Genomic DNA, 14,683 nt, shown 5'->3' on the forward strand with positions numbered 1-14,683 from the left:
CTACCAAGGTGAACTCTTCCAAACGGGGGAGAGTTCCAGTTGCTGCAAGTCAACGAGGTAAACAATAGAGGGGCCCTGCCCCCAGCCAGGGGGGGGAAAGGGACAACAGAGTATACTGGACTGTGTGGATTAAGTGGCCTGGCACATCTCAACCACAGAAATATAAAGCCTTGGTGGACAGTGGTGCACAATGCACCCTAATGCCCTCAAGTCACCAAGGGACACAACCAATATATATCCATGGAGTGACTGGAGGTTCCCAAGAATTGACTATGTTGGAGGCCGAAATAAGCCTCACTGGTAAAAACTGGCAAAGGCACCCTATTGTGACTGGTCCAGAGGCTCCATGTATACTGGGAATCGATTACCTTAGGATGGGATATTTCAAGGATCCCAAGGGGTATCGATGGGCCTTTGGGATAGCTGCTGTAAACACAAATGGTGTTAAGCAGCTGTCAACTTTACCTGGTCTGTCAGATGATCCTTCTGCTGTGGGGTTGCTCCAGGTAAAAGACCAAGAGGTACCAATTGCCACCAAAGTGGTTCACAGACGGCAGTACCGCACCAATAGGGACTCATTGCTCCCCATTCAAAAGCTAATTCGCCAATTAGAAAATCAGGGAGTGATTAGCAAAACGCACTCGCCTTTTAACAGCCCCATATGGCCAGTGCGTAAAACCAGTGGGGAATGGAGGCTGACGGTAGATTACCGTGGCCTGAATGAAGTCACACCTCCATTAAGTGCTGCTGTACCAGACATGCTAGAACTCCAGTATGAATTGGAGTCAAAAGAAGCTAGGTGGTATGCCACCATTGATATTGCTAATGCCTTCTTTTCCATCCCATTGGCTGCAAAATGTAGGCCACAGTTTGCTTTTACCTGGAGAGGTATTCAGTATACCTGGAACCGTTTAATTATGGCGCATGTTTCACAATCATGAATAACCTGAGCAATAGCGTCCATAGTTAAGTCCACCCCTCGGTCTCTGGCCCACTTATATGTTGCATCCCTTCCTTGATGACCTGAAGTCTCATGGGCCCACCGAGCTAGGAATAACTCACCCTTGTTCTGCCAGTCCAAGTCTATTTGATCCACCTCAATTTTGGCAGCTCGATCAACCTGATGGTTATTTTTATGTTCTTCAGTAGCCTTACTTTTAGGCACATGAGCATCTACATGGCGCACCTTTACAACAATGTTCCTTATTCGGGCAGCAATGTCTTTCCACAGTTCAGCAGCCCAAACAGGTTTACCCTTTCGTTGCCAATTATCATCTTCCCACTGCGGGCAACGATCTTAATCAGTAGAAGGAGATATTTGATTGATTTTTACTTAGTAAATCCAGCAAGAATACCAAATGAAATATCTTGAATTGCTCAGCACTGACACAATGATGAGTGCAGGAACAGAAGGTGATACTTTTTCAGAGATGTTGCAGCAAACACTGACCACGTTAGCCTGATATCAATTGAAATAACGAGGCCTTTGCTCCTGACAGGTGCTGCAGTGAGATTTACCAAGAAGAGCAAAGATGTAGAAAAGATCTGCGCTCGGCTGCGTGAGGAAGCCAAACTGCAGGCTGAGCAGACACAGGCGCTACTGTGGAGTGGATGAAGGATGGGAAGGAGCTCAAAGCCAGTGAAAAATAGGAACTGCACATTGTGGGGAAGAAACACAACCTGAAAATTCACAGCGTCTCAATGGATGATGCTGCAAGTTGTCAGTGCATCTGTGAGGGGGATAAAATGCTCTATCAGCTTTCAGTGAAAGGTATGTGACAGTCTGGGCTGTGCTCTTCCTGCCCAGGGCCAGCAGACTGCATTCACCTGACTCCCCAACAGTCCAGCTGTTGTCAGGCAGCATCTGGGGTGTTTTCAGTGGCTGTTTTGACTTGAACTGGCCAATCTGCTTTGTAGAGCCATTTGATTTCTGTGTTCTGTGCTGTGATTCGTCCCTAAGATATAGAGGAAATGAAGGGAAAGATAGGAAAAAGAGCATCCCAGCCTTCCTGCTCTTCTGTCAGGGTGGCCACGAGAGATGATGTAAACAGCTCTTTTTGTAGCAGTGATCCCAAATGTAGAAGAGACCTGTGAAGAGTCACAGGGATGTTTACTTAGCTGTCATTCCATGGTGGACTTTTTCTTGCACAGATGTAGAGAGAAACTGAACTTTCCCACGCACGTCTCTGTTTTGCTGCAGGGTGTAGGTCTGATCTCTGAGATCCACACGCTGGGCCTTGATTGCAATAAATGAGAGCCCTTTGTTTGCTCCAGTGGAAGACTTTCCATTTCTGCAGTACCCTCTGCAGATGACACAAATGCAAATGAACCTTCTTCCCAGCAACAATTGCCTTTTTTTTTTTTTTTTTTACACTGAGTATGCATGAGGCTCTTCATCATATTCTGCTGGCTTGTTACCCTTGTTGGTCCATGGAGAAACAACAAAGCCCTAGAGTAGTGTATGCACTTTGGCATTGGAGAGCTTACTTAATTGCTTCTTCTCAAAGAACAAACTCCAGAGAGACATGGAGACAGCTCCCAACAGAATTGAATAATGGGACTAAATTGATGGAGAGCAGAACTTCCTGCCAAGGCTTGTCAGCTAGTCTTAATTTTGCTTTTCTTCTCTCAGTCATGTTAGCATAATATTTCATACTGGCAGGTCTGCCCCCAGAATTAATTGAATTAGCTGGTGGACGTTTCCATGTGCTTTGCACTGTAATGTGACTATCAAATGAGTAATCAATGCTGTTATTTTAAAACCTGTGTTGGCAAGCTGTAAGACAAATAACTGCTGTTGGTAGCTTGGTTACTGCAGAATCAGCTTTCGTGTATCTCATAGATAGGGAAGAGACCCTTAAGGGTCAGCTAGTTGGACTCCCCCACAATGAACAGGGGCACCGCAGCTCCATCAGGTGCTCTGAGCCCTGTCCAGCCTGACTTTGAACATCCTCAGGCTCACCAATTTTATACCCATGCCACACACTCGCAGTATTTCACCATTCAGCATCGCCAATTGTATCTTCTCTTCCTGTAAACCAGAGCTAGCTGGTAAATCGTCTGCTGTGCGGGTCAGCTGTGTCTCTCCCATGGGCATCACGTGGCTGCTGGGAGGCTCTGAAGAGCTGCAGCCAGAGGTGTGTCACCCGCTGGGCCTCGTGCCCAAAGGAGCCCACAGGAAAGTGTTGTTGCAGTTTGTCATGCACTGCACTGCCATGAGACTTGACGTGCCAGACATCCTCTGACACGTGACCTCCTGCATCCAGGCAGGACATCTGAGACGTCTCCTTCAGCCTGACGTGGCTGCAGTTTCACACTGGTTTTACTAAGGAAGGAGAAGGCACGTGGATGAAACTCTTTTCCTGCTCTTCCTGGCATTAGCTCATAGTGCAAGTAAAGCACTGTCAGGTCAAGCCTGGAGGAGTAATGCTTGTCACTGACATGTTCCTGTTCAGGGTGGAGCTGGAGGGTAAAATAACACAAGAAATTGTCATTGAAATTCAATATCTGAGAAATTCAGCTGGCTGCATTCACAGAACCTGGCGTTAAGATCTGTTTTCTGGTTTATTTTCCATAGCCCAGTCCTCATTTATGAACTGAAGCTCTACTGAAAGCCTTTCGCTGTGTATGCTCATGCTGCAGTGCAGCTCTTGTGACCTTTAACAGCACATTCACGTTCCTCTGATCACAGGATCCTTAAGGTTGATTAAGACCCTCTAGTCCGACTGCTCACCCATCACCACCATGATGCTCACCATCAGCTAGCTAAAAAAACTCAGCAGAGATGATAGATCAAGCACAACATTGGATTTGGGAGGGCTAGAGATTCCTAAGATATTGAAGGATTGCTTGCAGGTGGTGTTGGCTCAGGTATTCACCCTGCATCCCACCTCCTGTTCTGTTTGGTTGAGAATCATGCATTCTGCAATTTCACTTTGTAATTCAAAGACCCTGGCTTTATCTGTTGAAAAACTGATCTAAAACAAGCCAAGAAGACTCCATTGGAACTGGTTGATGCAGAACAAAGGCATCCCCAAAGGACAAGTTGCACTGTTTGATGAACATTATTGGATGAGAGCTAAGCTAAGATTTAAAAAGTTCTGGGGCTGTCTCTGAGCATCAAATACAGAGGAAGCCTGCATGATTCCCTGAGAATGGATACCTCCTACTTTGGTGTAGGGTTAAGGGAACACTAGCAGTAACTCCTATCACAAAATGTCACATGGCTCAGACAAAATGCCATCAAGAGGGCTTAATTAGGAGCACCAAATGGTCACAAGATGGTTTAGGGCAGGGAAGTAATCTATCTATGTGATATTGGTTGGTGCTATTAGTTCTTAACAGCTTGACTCTAGAGGGACTGTTCTTCTTTGGCCACCTAGTTTTAAAAGAATAGATGTCTCCTGTCTATTACAATTTTTAACGAATTATTTGTTCACTGATGCCATTAATGTGCCTGGCATAGCAATTGGCCTTGGTACATTCAGTGACTGAAAGCAACAGTTGTTGCTCTAAGAAATGCAATACTAAGCTAGGTCTGCCTGTAGCTGGCAGCCATCAGCTTGCTCCTCAGGCAGGTTCTGTCTGGATGGAATGAAGGGCATGAAATACTGATGTGCTCATCAAACGCTGCTTGGTAGCTTAGAGACAAGGTGTTGAATAGGTTTGTTCATGTATTGCAAACACGTTACTTAGCTGCCTTCATTTTAGCTTCAGAAGAACATGTGCAGAATACAGAATTGATTAAAAGAAATAAGAACTGTCTGCATAGAACTTACTCTTTCCTTTACACAGGAGAATCAAGCAGATGTTTGTATGTGAGTACCTCCAGAGGTGAAACTCAATCACCCAAATGTAATGAGCAGAGACATTACAATCAGTTCTAACTGTATCTTCATGCTGCGCTGAATAAGCCTGAGTCAGGATGTAAACCACTTTCTCTATTTTTCTTCAGATGAAGCCATTAATTCTGTCAACAAGCCCAGTACGACTCCAGAAATATCAGTCAGTCCTTCTGAAGACCTGGAGCTGGTGTGTGAGGTGTCAGCTGCAAGCGGAGCTGTCGTATGGAAGAAAGATCAAACAGAGGTGAAGCAGGACCAGAGGACAACCATCATCTCCCAGGGGACGCACCGCAAGCTCATGGTCAAAAATGTGACCCTGAAAGACCAAGGGAGCTACAGCTCTGAAACAAAAGATGACAAAGCAACATTCCAAGGGAAAGTCAGAGGTGAGAAAATGCTTGAAATCCTGGAGATAAAGGAATGCTTCATTTTGTGTGTCTTGCATTTGGAGGATCAACTGACAGCCTCTCTGGTGCAAAACATTTTGGCTATAGGACTTTCTTTGTCATGTAGTGTCATAGCTACACTTTTCTACATGTGCTTTTACATCCAGGAATGAATTACTGCAACAAACCATAGGCAAGGAGGGTAACTTGTGCAGCTCTTGTAGTCAGCTGGTGTCTGCAGGGTTACAGTGCAAGAGCACACCAGGCATGCAAGGAGTGAGAAAAGGGGAGGTGTTTGAAGAGATCTGGTTACAAAATTTGAATGACACAATTAGGTGGAAAATGCCACTAATCAGACTCATATATGGCCTGGGTTGCAAAGGCCCACAGTGCTCATCCAGTTCCAACCCCCTTCATCCTATGTGCAGGGTTGCCAAGCAGCAGCCCAGGCTGCCCAGAACCACATCCAGCCTGGCCTTGAATGCCTGCAGGGATGGAGCATCCACAGTCTCCTTGGGCAACCTGTTCTAGAGGGCTGTTCCCTTCTGATTTTCTGGAAATGTAGAGAGCCATGAGAAGAAAAAAAGATAAGGGAGGAGGTTCAGCAGTGCATGCAGGTGTTCTAAATCTCATGTCCAGATCTGCTATCAGACTGCGAAATGTTTAGCTTTGTGATATGATATGATATGATATGATATGATATGATATGATATGATATGATATGATATGATATGATATGATATGATATGATATGATATGATATACAAAAAGAGGTGAAGGCTGTACTGACTGAAAATGCCACGCTGAGCTGCGAGGTGGCCCAGGAGAAGACGGAGGTGAAGTGGTACAAGGAGGGGAAACTGATCACCTCGAGCAAGAAGTTCAAGGTGGAGTCAGAGGGCAAACAGCGTCGGCTGGTGGTGAGCCAGGTGGAGAAGAAAGATGCAGGGGAGTACAGCTGCGAGGCTGCTGGCCAGAAACTCACCTTCAAGATTCATGTAACTGGTAGGAAACACATTTTGGTTGATATTCTTTGATTATTCCATAGTCTGGCTGTGGAAACGTCTGTGTGAATGTGTCCTCTTGATTCTGCCATGAAACTGTTTTGGGGAGGATGAAAAGAAATGCTTACAAATGTGCAGCTAAAATGATTATTTGTTTTTAACAGTGTTTCATCCAGCTCTTCTCCTACGACTACTTTTATAATGAGCTGTCCATAGATGTCCAACTGTGATTTGTACAATGTGCAACACTGCTCTTCCAGTTGATATTTCAACAGTAGTAGTTACAGATCTCTACTGTGGCTGCACTGAGAAGGTTTGGTTGTCGGTGTCCTAAGAACTTTTAGTCAGAGGCATTGCACTTGCCTTTGGTTTGTTGAATCCCACGTTGATGACCATTCGTTCCATGTTCTGTAAATGTAATGACCAGTCATGAATCCATTGATACCTTTCTAATTGTACGTTTCTCATTAGTCTGAGGGTTTAGCATGGAGGCAGATCTCTCACTCCAGCTGCAGTAGAGATTGTTTTGGTGTCAGTATATTTTGCACATGATCCGGTAAATTTTAACTTAGACTCCACATAGCCATGGGCACATCAGCTGCATTCTGAGTGACCATTAGTGAGCTGGCTGATGACGAGGGTTTGTCTTCTGTTTTATTTGTAGCTGCACTCTGCTGGTTTTTGCTCATAAGTCAACTTGTTCTCTGTTAACTTTCCAGTTCTTGTCTTGTATTCTGAGCTGATCAGGACAGGGAATCTGTTTTCTCCTCTTCTTTCTTATGGCAGTGAACACATTGGAGCTTAATCCTGGTCAAGGTTTGGCATTTGATCAGCTATGTGGAGGAGCAACTGTACTGGGAGTCTACTGCCTTTCTGCTCACACAGACCTGGTGTCCTTGCAGGGCATAGCTTGCGTTCTGTTCCCTTGTAAAGGTTGCAGTCTTTGCTCTCTCCATCTTTTCTGCTCCTTCAGTCCCTGGTGTGCAATGTATCTCTGCTCCTGTAGTAGACAGTTTTTCTGCTGCCTGTGGTGTAGACTCTAAACCATCAGCTCTTACTGTTCCCACACCATGTGGATGTGATTCTGGGGCCTTTGGATCTGTTCCGTGAGTTGTGTAGCTCATGCTTTTGGCTCAGGAAACTGGCAGTTTCAGCAAAGAGTGGATTACAGAAAGGGTAGATTTGGGAGGTATCTGTCAGAGAAAATGAAATATGAACGATGACAGAAAGACTATGGCAACAGCTGGAATCTACCAAGTTAATCCTCAGCAGCCAAAGCCAGCCCACGTCTTATTGCAGAGGTGTAGGGAGAAAACACAGCAATGTAGTGCTTTTACACTTGAATTTTGCTAGCTGAGGGCTATTATTAGCTGTTTGCCTCAGAAACCAAAGGTTTTCTGTTCTCTTTCAGACCGGATGAGCTCATGGCTGCACAGGGTAATGTAATACCTCCTCCTCTGCCATACGTGGAGAGTGCTTGCCTAGCTACCGTTGCTGTATTTCTCATGTGTACCACTGTAACATGACGTGCGAGTCCAGCACTCACTGCAAAATGATGTGGTGTGAAAGTCAGGAGGGATTATGAGTACTCTTGGAGTGGTTGGCTCTTTCACTACAGAAATCCTCATCTTACTAGCTTCTCCCAAAGTGCAATGGCTTCCTGAGTCTTAATTGATCCTCTTACCATTGCACTCAGAAAGATTTTCAGGGTTCCTCTACCCCAGGGTTCCACTGGTAGCACAGAACAATCCCATTTTAAGGACATGTTGAATGTTAGGTGCTGAGTGTTGAGCATTATGGGATGCAGATTAGACCTTCTTGCTTAAAAGAAACAAGTGCTGCACACCTTGGAAACCTATAGAAAACTAGAGTAAAAAGGGCTGATTCTGCCATCTAATTATCTCAGTATTTGTGGTGCACGCTGAAATCCCTATTTGAAGTGGGCCAAAGCTCCATTGCATTTGTGAGAAGTTTTGCATCACCTGTTTGGTCTAGGCCATGTTTGTTTTCTTGCTAATAAGCAACCCTTCTGATCTTCATCAAATCATTGCGGTTGGAAAAGACCACAAAGATCCCCACATCCAGCCTCACCCCATCCCACCATGCACACTGCCCACGTCCCTCAGTGCCACATCTCCATGGTTATTGAACACTTCCAGGGATGGTGACCCCACCACCTCCCTGCAAAGCTGTGCCACCACATCACCATTCCTCTTCAGAAGAAGTTTTTCTTAACATCCAACTTGAACCTCCCCTGAAAATCATCAGTCAAAACAGGGGCTGTTGAAGATGGGCGGAGAGAATGATGCTTCTACAGTCAATACAAGCAGGGAGATCAAATGTAGAGTGTATCAACTGCATTCTTGCATTGGCTTGCTGCCCTGCTCCCTCACCTTCAGTGGACTGCAGTGCTGGTGGTAGAGCTGTGGTGTGAATCCTGGGATTGCACGTACTGCAACGGTCAGCAGCACAGCAACTTGAGCTGAACTTACCCTCCTGGGCAGCTGCTGCCACTCAGAATTCAGACAGCATGCAGAGGAGAAAGTCATGAAGGAAGGGAAAGGGATGGCAGCAGAAGGCTTCACAGAGTGACAGCGGGGAGGAAGGAGATAGGGGACAGGTCCTGGAAGGGTTTGCCATGACTGCTGGGGAGCAGGAGCCTTCCTGGGTCACCTGAGCTGGGTATGCCTGAATATGCTTGCATGAATGATCTGAATGAGTGGTCTTCCATGTCTCCACTGCAAATAAAAGGCAATGTCAATCCCCCTCACACCTGCTAGTCCTGCATTCATGCTTGGAGCCTCTGTCTTGGTATCAGCATCAGGACCCTGGGATCTTTCCTGGGACCCAAACAAGCATAGGAAGCTTATTCAAAATTGCTCTGCTGTTAGAAGCTGGCTAGCACTAGAGAAGTCCATGATGTAAGTGCGTCAGAAATATTCTGCACTTCTACAGCCTTTTGTAGGGCAAACCATGGAATAGAAATGGAAGCCCATTTATTTAGGGTTTATCTGTTCTCCCACGCCTCAAATAGGAACTAGCATGAACGCTCTCAGCAACCAGTTGTTGGTAAAAGGAGAATCAGATAAAACAGTCATTAAAGTAATCAATAAAAGATTCAATGTATCAATCGATCCCACTTAGCAAGGTGATTAACTGAATCACCTTAACTGAAGTGTGTATGCCTAACTAATTACACTTGATATCTTTCTGATGCTAACTCCATTTGTTGACACAAAGGGTAAGGTGGGCTTTAAACACTTTCTCCTATATGTGTTAGGTATTAAGAGGAGATGACCTCAGCCAGTTCTCTGAAGAATCAGGGGTTGCTGTGAGTACAAAACCATGATTTATGCATAAAACTGAGCTACAAAATCTAATGTAGGCCAAATATTCACCATATTAAGGGCTATATCATTACCAAAGGGTAGAGTCAAAAGATGGTTTTCTGCTCTTAAATTTCTATGGTTTCCTGATTTTGAGGTCTTCATAATTGAGCTGTACTTGGCTGATATCCAGTGCAGAGTGGAGCAATATCAAAAAGACAGACAGATGAAGATCTGTCATTGTCTTCATTAGAAGAAATCTGAAAATTAGGAGTCCAAGCTGATAGTAAAGACTACCCAGAGGGATGGGATGACCATAGGGACTGTGCTGAGGATGCATTATAATGTGTGATAAACACTGTGAAGCAGAGTTGCTCCAGGAAATGGTCCAATACAACATAGAAGCAACTTTTAATGTCTTCCAGTCACAAGTTGCTCATATCTAATGTATATTTTACCCAATGTTTTCCAGTTCCAGAAGCAAAGGATGCCTTTATCAACAAGCAGAAGGTGCAGAAGGAGGTGAAGGCTGCACCAACAGAAAATGCCACGCTGAGCTGCGAGGTGACCCAGGAGAAGACGGAGGTGAAGTGGTACAAGGAGGGGAAACTGATCACCTCGAGCAAGAAGTTCAAGGTTGAGTCAGAGGGCAAACAGCGTCGGCTGGTGGTGAGCCAGGTGGAGAAGAAAGATGCAGGGGAGTACAGCTGCGAGGCTGCTGGCCAGAAACTCACCTTCAAGATTCATGTCACAGATGAGAGAAATTGTTTCGACTGTATTGAACCCCCCAACAAAGAAGGAGGGGAAATTTAAGTGGTTTGACACATTTAACCCCAGCATTCAGTGATGTAGACGGTGCTTAAATTCTGTTTCATTCATGTGCTTTTCTGTTTGCCTTCCGAAGCTATGAACACTTAGGACTTGGGTAGCCTCAGCTTAAGACAGACTGGAAATAACTGGGGAATTTCCCTGGGGATCTCAAGTAGATGCAATGATAGCAAAATGAGAAGTCAATAATTTGAAAAGATATCTTCAGGGCACAAGCACACCCCTGCAAATGCTTCTTCCTAAATAGTCTCAGAGACAGCATTTGGTCACAATGCTAGACGGCGGCATTGGTGGTTTCTATTAAATTAAAGAAACCTGCAACTAAAAAGGTTTTCCAGTATTTTCTTTTGTTTTCTTCTCTATAGCAGGTACAAAAGAAATGCTTAAAAATAGAAAGGCTTCAAGCTGGTGCTTTTCTTTCCAAAATGGAGGAAGACAGGCGTTCTATTTATGAAGAGAGTCTGATAAGAAAGTGGAAAAAGGCTTTTTACCAGGGTCTGTAGCAACATAAGAAGGGGCAATGGTTTCAAAAGTGAAGAGGGTAGACTCAGTTTGGACAAGAGAAAAGTTCTTTATGATGAGGGTGGTGATACACTGGAACAGATTGTCCAGTGCAGGTTGTGGGTGAGTCATCATTGGAGTGTCCAAGGCCAGGCTGGATGGGGACCCTGGGCAGCCTCATTTAGTGAATGATGTCCCTGACCACGGCAAGAGGTTGGACTGGATGATCTTTAAAGCTTCCTTCTATACCCAAACCGTTCTATGATTCCATAGGGGAAACCATTTTATTACTGCCTCTGAAAACTCAGGAGATATTAGAATTGTTTTCAGAAATAAGTAGGTGAGAAAAATACATTTCCTCACTATGACTTAATCACAAACAGAATTTAACCTTGACCCCTCACCTGGCTTTTGCTGGCAAAGCAACTTACAGCTGTCAGCTTGTTTGGACAATTTAATGCCTGTCCCCTTGTATGAAACAGACTTTTCAATGACTGCGTATGCTGGTGTGCTGCTGGACAGTGGGGAAAGGGGTGTTTTTTAATTTTTGAAGATTTTGGAACATGATACTGGTGGAAATGAAAACAAGTTTAGGGCTATCTAAGCTGTTTTGGTCTGGCAGGGAGGAAGTTCTTCACTGGCAATTGATATAGTTCAGATGTTGGCATTCAGTTCATAGCACTGTCAGGAAATGTGAGTGGGAAAGCTGTCCTCAACGGTACAGTCCAAAGACTAATTTGGGCATTTGGGGAAGGCTGTGTAGAAAAGATTCATGTCTTAAATGTGCCCATTTGCCTTCAATTCCAGAAGCAGAAGATGCTTTTATCAACAAGGAGAAGGTGCAGAAGGAGGTGAAGGCTGCACCAACAGAAAATGCCACGCTGAGCTGTGAGGTGGCCCAGGAGAAGATGGAGGTGAAGTGGTACAAGGAGGGGAATCTGATCACCTGGAGCAAGAAGTTCAAGGCTGAGTCAGAGGGCAAACAGCGTCGGCTGGTGGTGAGCCAGGCGGAGAAGAAAGATGCAGGGGAGTACAGCTGCGAGGCTGCTGGCCAGAAACTCACCTTCAAGATTCGTGTCACAGGTAAGACAGGTGTTGTCTGAAATACAGCAGAGAACAGTAAAGTAAAATCTAGTTTCTATTATACAGTGATCCAGTTGCAGTAGTCTGTGCTGAGGTTTTTCCCCTATACTTGATTGCCTGGGTTTGTAGTAAGTATTTGGATTTAGTATGGCACAAAGACCTGTTTCAGTCTGTGATAAAATGTTTGCTCATTAAGACCGGGATGTGGTAGCATTGTGGTGGAGTGCTTGTTCATTAGGACCGGGATGTGATGGTGGAATATGGAGGCCACAAGGGTTGCAGAACACTCTAATTTTATGGGTAGATTGTGTACTCTGCATAGTTACAGGCAAAGCGCGCCCCGATGGATACAAAGTTTCACGGAAGGACCAACCAAGGAACGACACACCAAGTCGCACGATCACGACCGACCAATTAAAGGACAATACACTCGGGATGGACCTTACAAAAGAAGTTGCAAGGGACGGGGCGGCGCGGCAGTTGGAGAAACGATAATCCCCCTGTCGCCCAGCGCTTAATTGCCTTTTTGTTTTACCCGCTACAATTAATAAAAGTTTCTAATTGGAACATTATCGGCTCATTGCTTATAAATTGATGACAATTTGGTGCCGTGACTCGGACGGGAATACTGGTGTAGGAATGAGAAGCCTGAGGGGGCGCCCCGCCTAAATAGGCAGCCTCGGCTCCTATCCTCCCGCCCTACTCCCGCCGACGATCCGAAATTTAAAACACAAAGGCAAGGAAAAACCGGTTAACCCTTTAAATTTCGTGCACGAAAGTCCGGACGAAGACGCAGGACAGGTGAGTATAGTCCGGTCTGGGTTGGGAATCCGGCGTGTGGCGAGTGTTGTGTGCTTGTGAAGGGGGGCCGGCAGCCGGCACTAACCCGAGCGAGTGTGGACCCCACAGTAGTGCGGTTCCCATTGCCCGCGAGGGCGTGGGCCACGACCTGGGGGAAGCGAGTGAATGCAACACTGAGTGAGGGCACGCCGAAGGGTGGGTACAGGGTATAAGCGGGACCCTTTCACCACCACAACCCCTAGGGCTACGGGCTCTATGGAGGGTTATTCTTTGGTATTCCCCTAGAGCTACGGGCTCTATGGAGGGTTATTCTTTGGTATTCCCCTAGAGCTACGGGCTCTATGGAGGGTTATTCTTTGGTATTCCCCTAGAGCTACGGGCTCTATGGAGGGTTATTCTTTGGTATTCCCCTAGAGCTACGGGCTCTATGGAGGGTTATTCTTTGGTATTCCCCTAGAGCTACGGGCTCTATGGAGGGTTATTCTTTGGTATTCCCCTAGAGCTACGGGCTCTATGGAGGATCGCATCCTAGAGCTACGGGCACTAGGGGGAGCTACAGACGTTGAATAAAACAAGAGAGCAAGAAGTAAAGAACGAGATGGGGCAGTGTAAAACTAAACCATCCGCCCCTTCTAAACGACCATCCATTCCTAAGGACTCACCTCTAGGGTTCATGCTAAGTGCCTGGACGCACTATCCAGGAACAAGAAATAAAGATAAGGCAAAGATGATTTATTATTGTGTAGAAATTTGGAGCGGACAACAAATTGGCCCGGCAGTATGGTGGCCTAAGTATGGTTCTAATGAAGATTGGGTACAACAGCAATTAAATTTTTGGGTAAACTCCAAAACCCCTTTCAATCAAGAAGAAAGTGACTATGCAGCAGTATGGGTCACTCGCCCAGAGGGTTTAGGAGTCCCCATTTTTAATTTGACACGAACAGAAAAAGATGTCGAAAAACGTAAACCTCGAAGGGAAGAGGAGGCCTTAGTGGGACCCCCACCATATGCTTTACCACCAGCAATTCCCCTACCTTCTCCTCCTCAGTTGGATCATGGGCAGATGGATTCGAGAGAGGGGGAAGTACAAAAGATAGAAGGGGGAGGGCCTGTGACACGGGCAAAGGCACGACAAAATAACCTCTACCCTTTAAGAGAAATGCCCATGGGAGGTCCACAACCTCAGATGGGGTTTATATCAGTGCCCTTAAATTCAGGGGATGTTAGAGATTTTAAGAAGGAAATGGGTAATATACTAGAAGATCCCCTGGGGGTGGCAGACAGAGTAGATCAGTTCTTAGGGCCAAATGTTTATACCTGGGAGGAACTACAATCTATTCTAAGTATACTGTTCACAGCAGAAGAGAGAGGTATGATTAGGCGTGCAGGGATGCGCATTTGGGATGCTCAACATGCCCACGGGCCCGCTGCGGATATTAAATGGCCCTTACAGAATCCGCAATGGGACCATCAAAATCAACATCATAGGACTCACATGCAGGACCTGCGAACTATCATTATCCAGGGCATTAGGGAGGCAGTCCCAAGAGGTCAGAATATAAATAAAGCTTTTAATGAAAGACAAAAGAAGGAGGAAACACCCACTGAATGGCTAGAAAGGTTACGCAAGAATTTACAACTATATTCAGGATTGGATCCCGATACACCGATAGGCCAGGCTCTGCTCAAAACACAGTTTGTAGCTAAGGCTTGGGAAGATATCCGCAAGAAACTAGAAAAGATAGAAAATAGGCAGGGTCGGGGGCTTGATGAACTTTTGAGGGAAGCTCAGAAGGTATATGTAAGAAGGGAGGAAGAAAGACATAATAGGCAGGTTAGGATGATGGTAGCAGCGGTCAGAGAAAGTAGGGAATTGGAAAGGAAAATGGGGGGATGGACGCAAAATCGAA

The sequence above is a fragment of the Coturnix japonica genome, unplaced genomic scaffold, assembly GCF_054131305.1.
Source record: "Coturnix japonica strain WE unplaced genomic scaffold, WE-NBRP24 Scf069, whole genome shotgun sequence".
Classification (NCBI taxonomy): domain Eukaryota; kingdom Metazoa; phylum Chordata; class Aves; order Galliformes; family Phasianidae; genus Coturnix; species Coturnix japonica.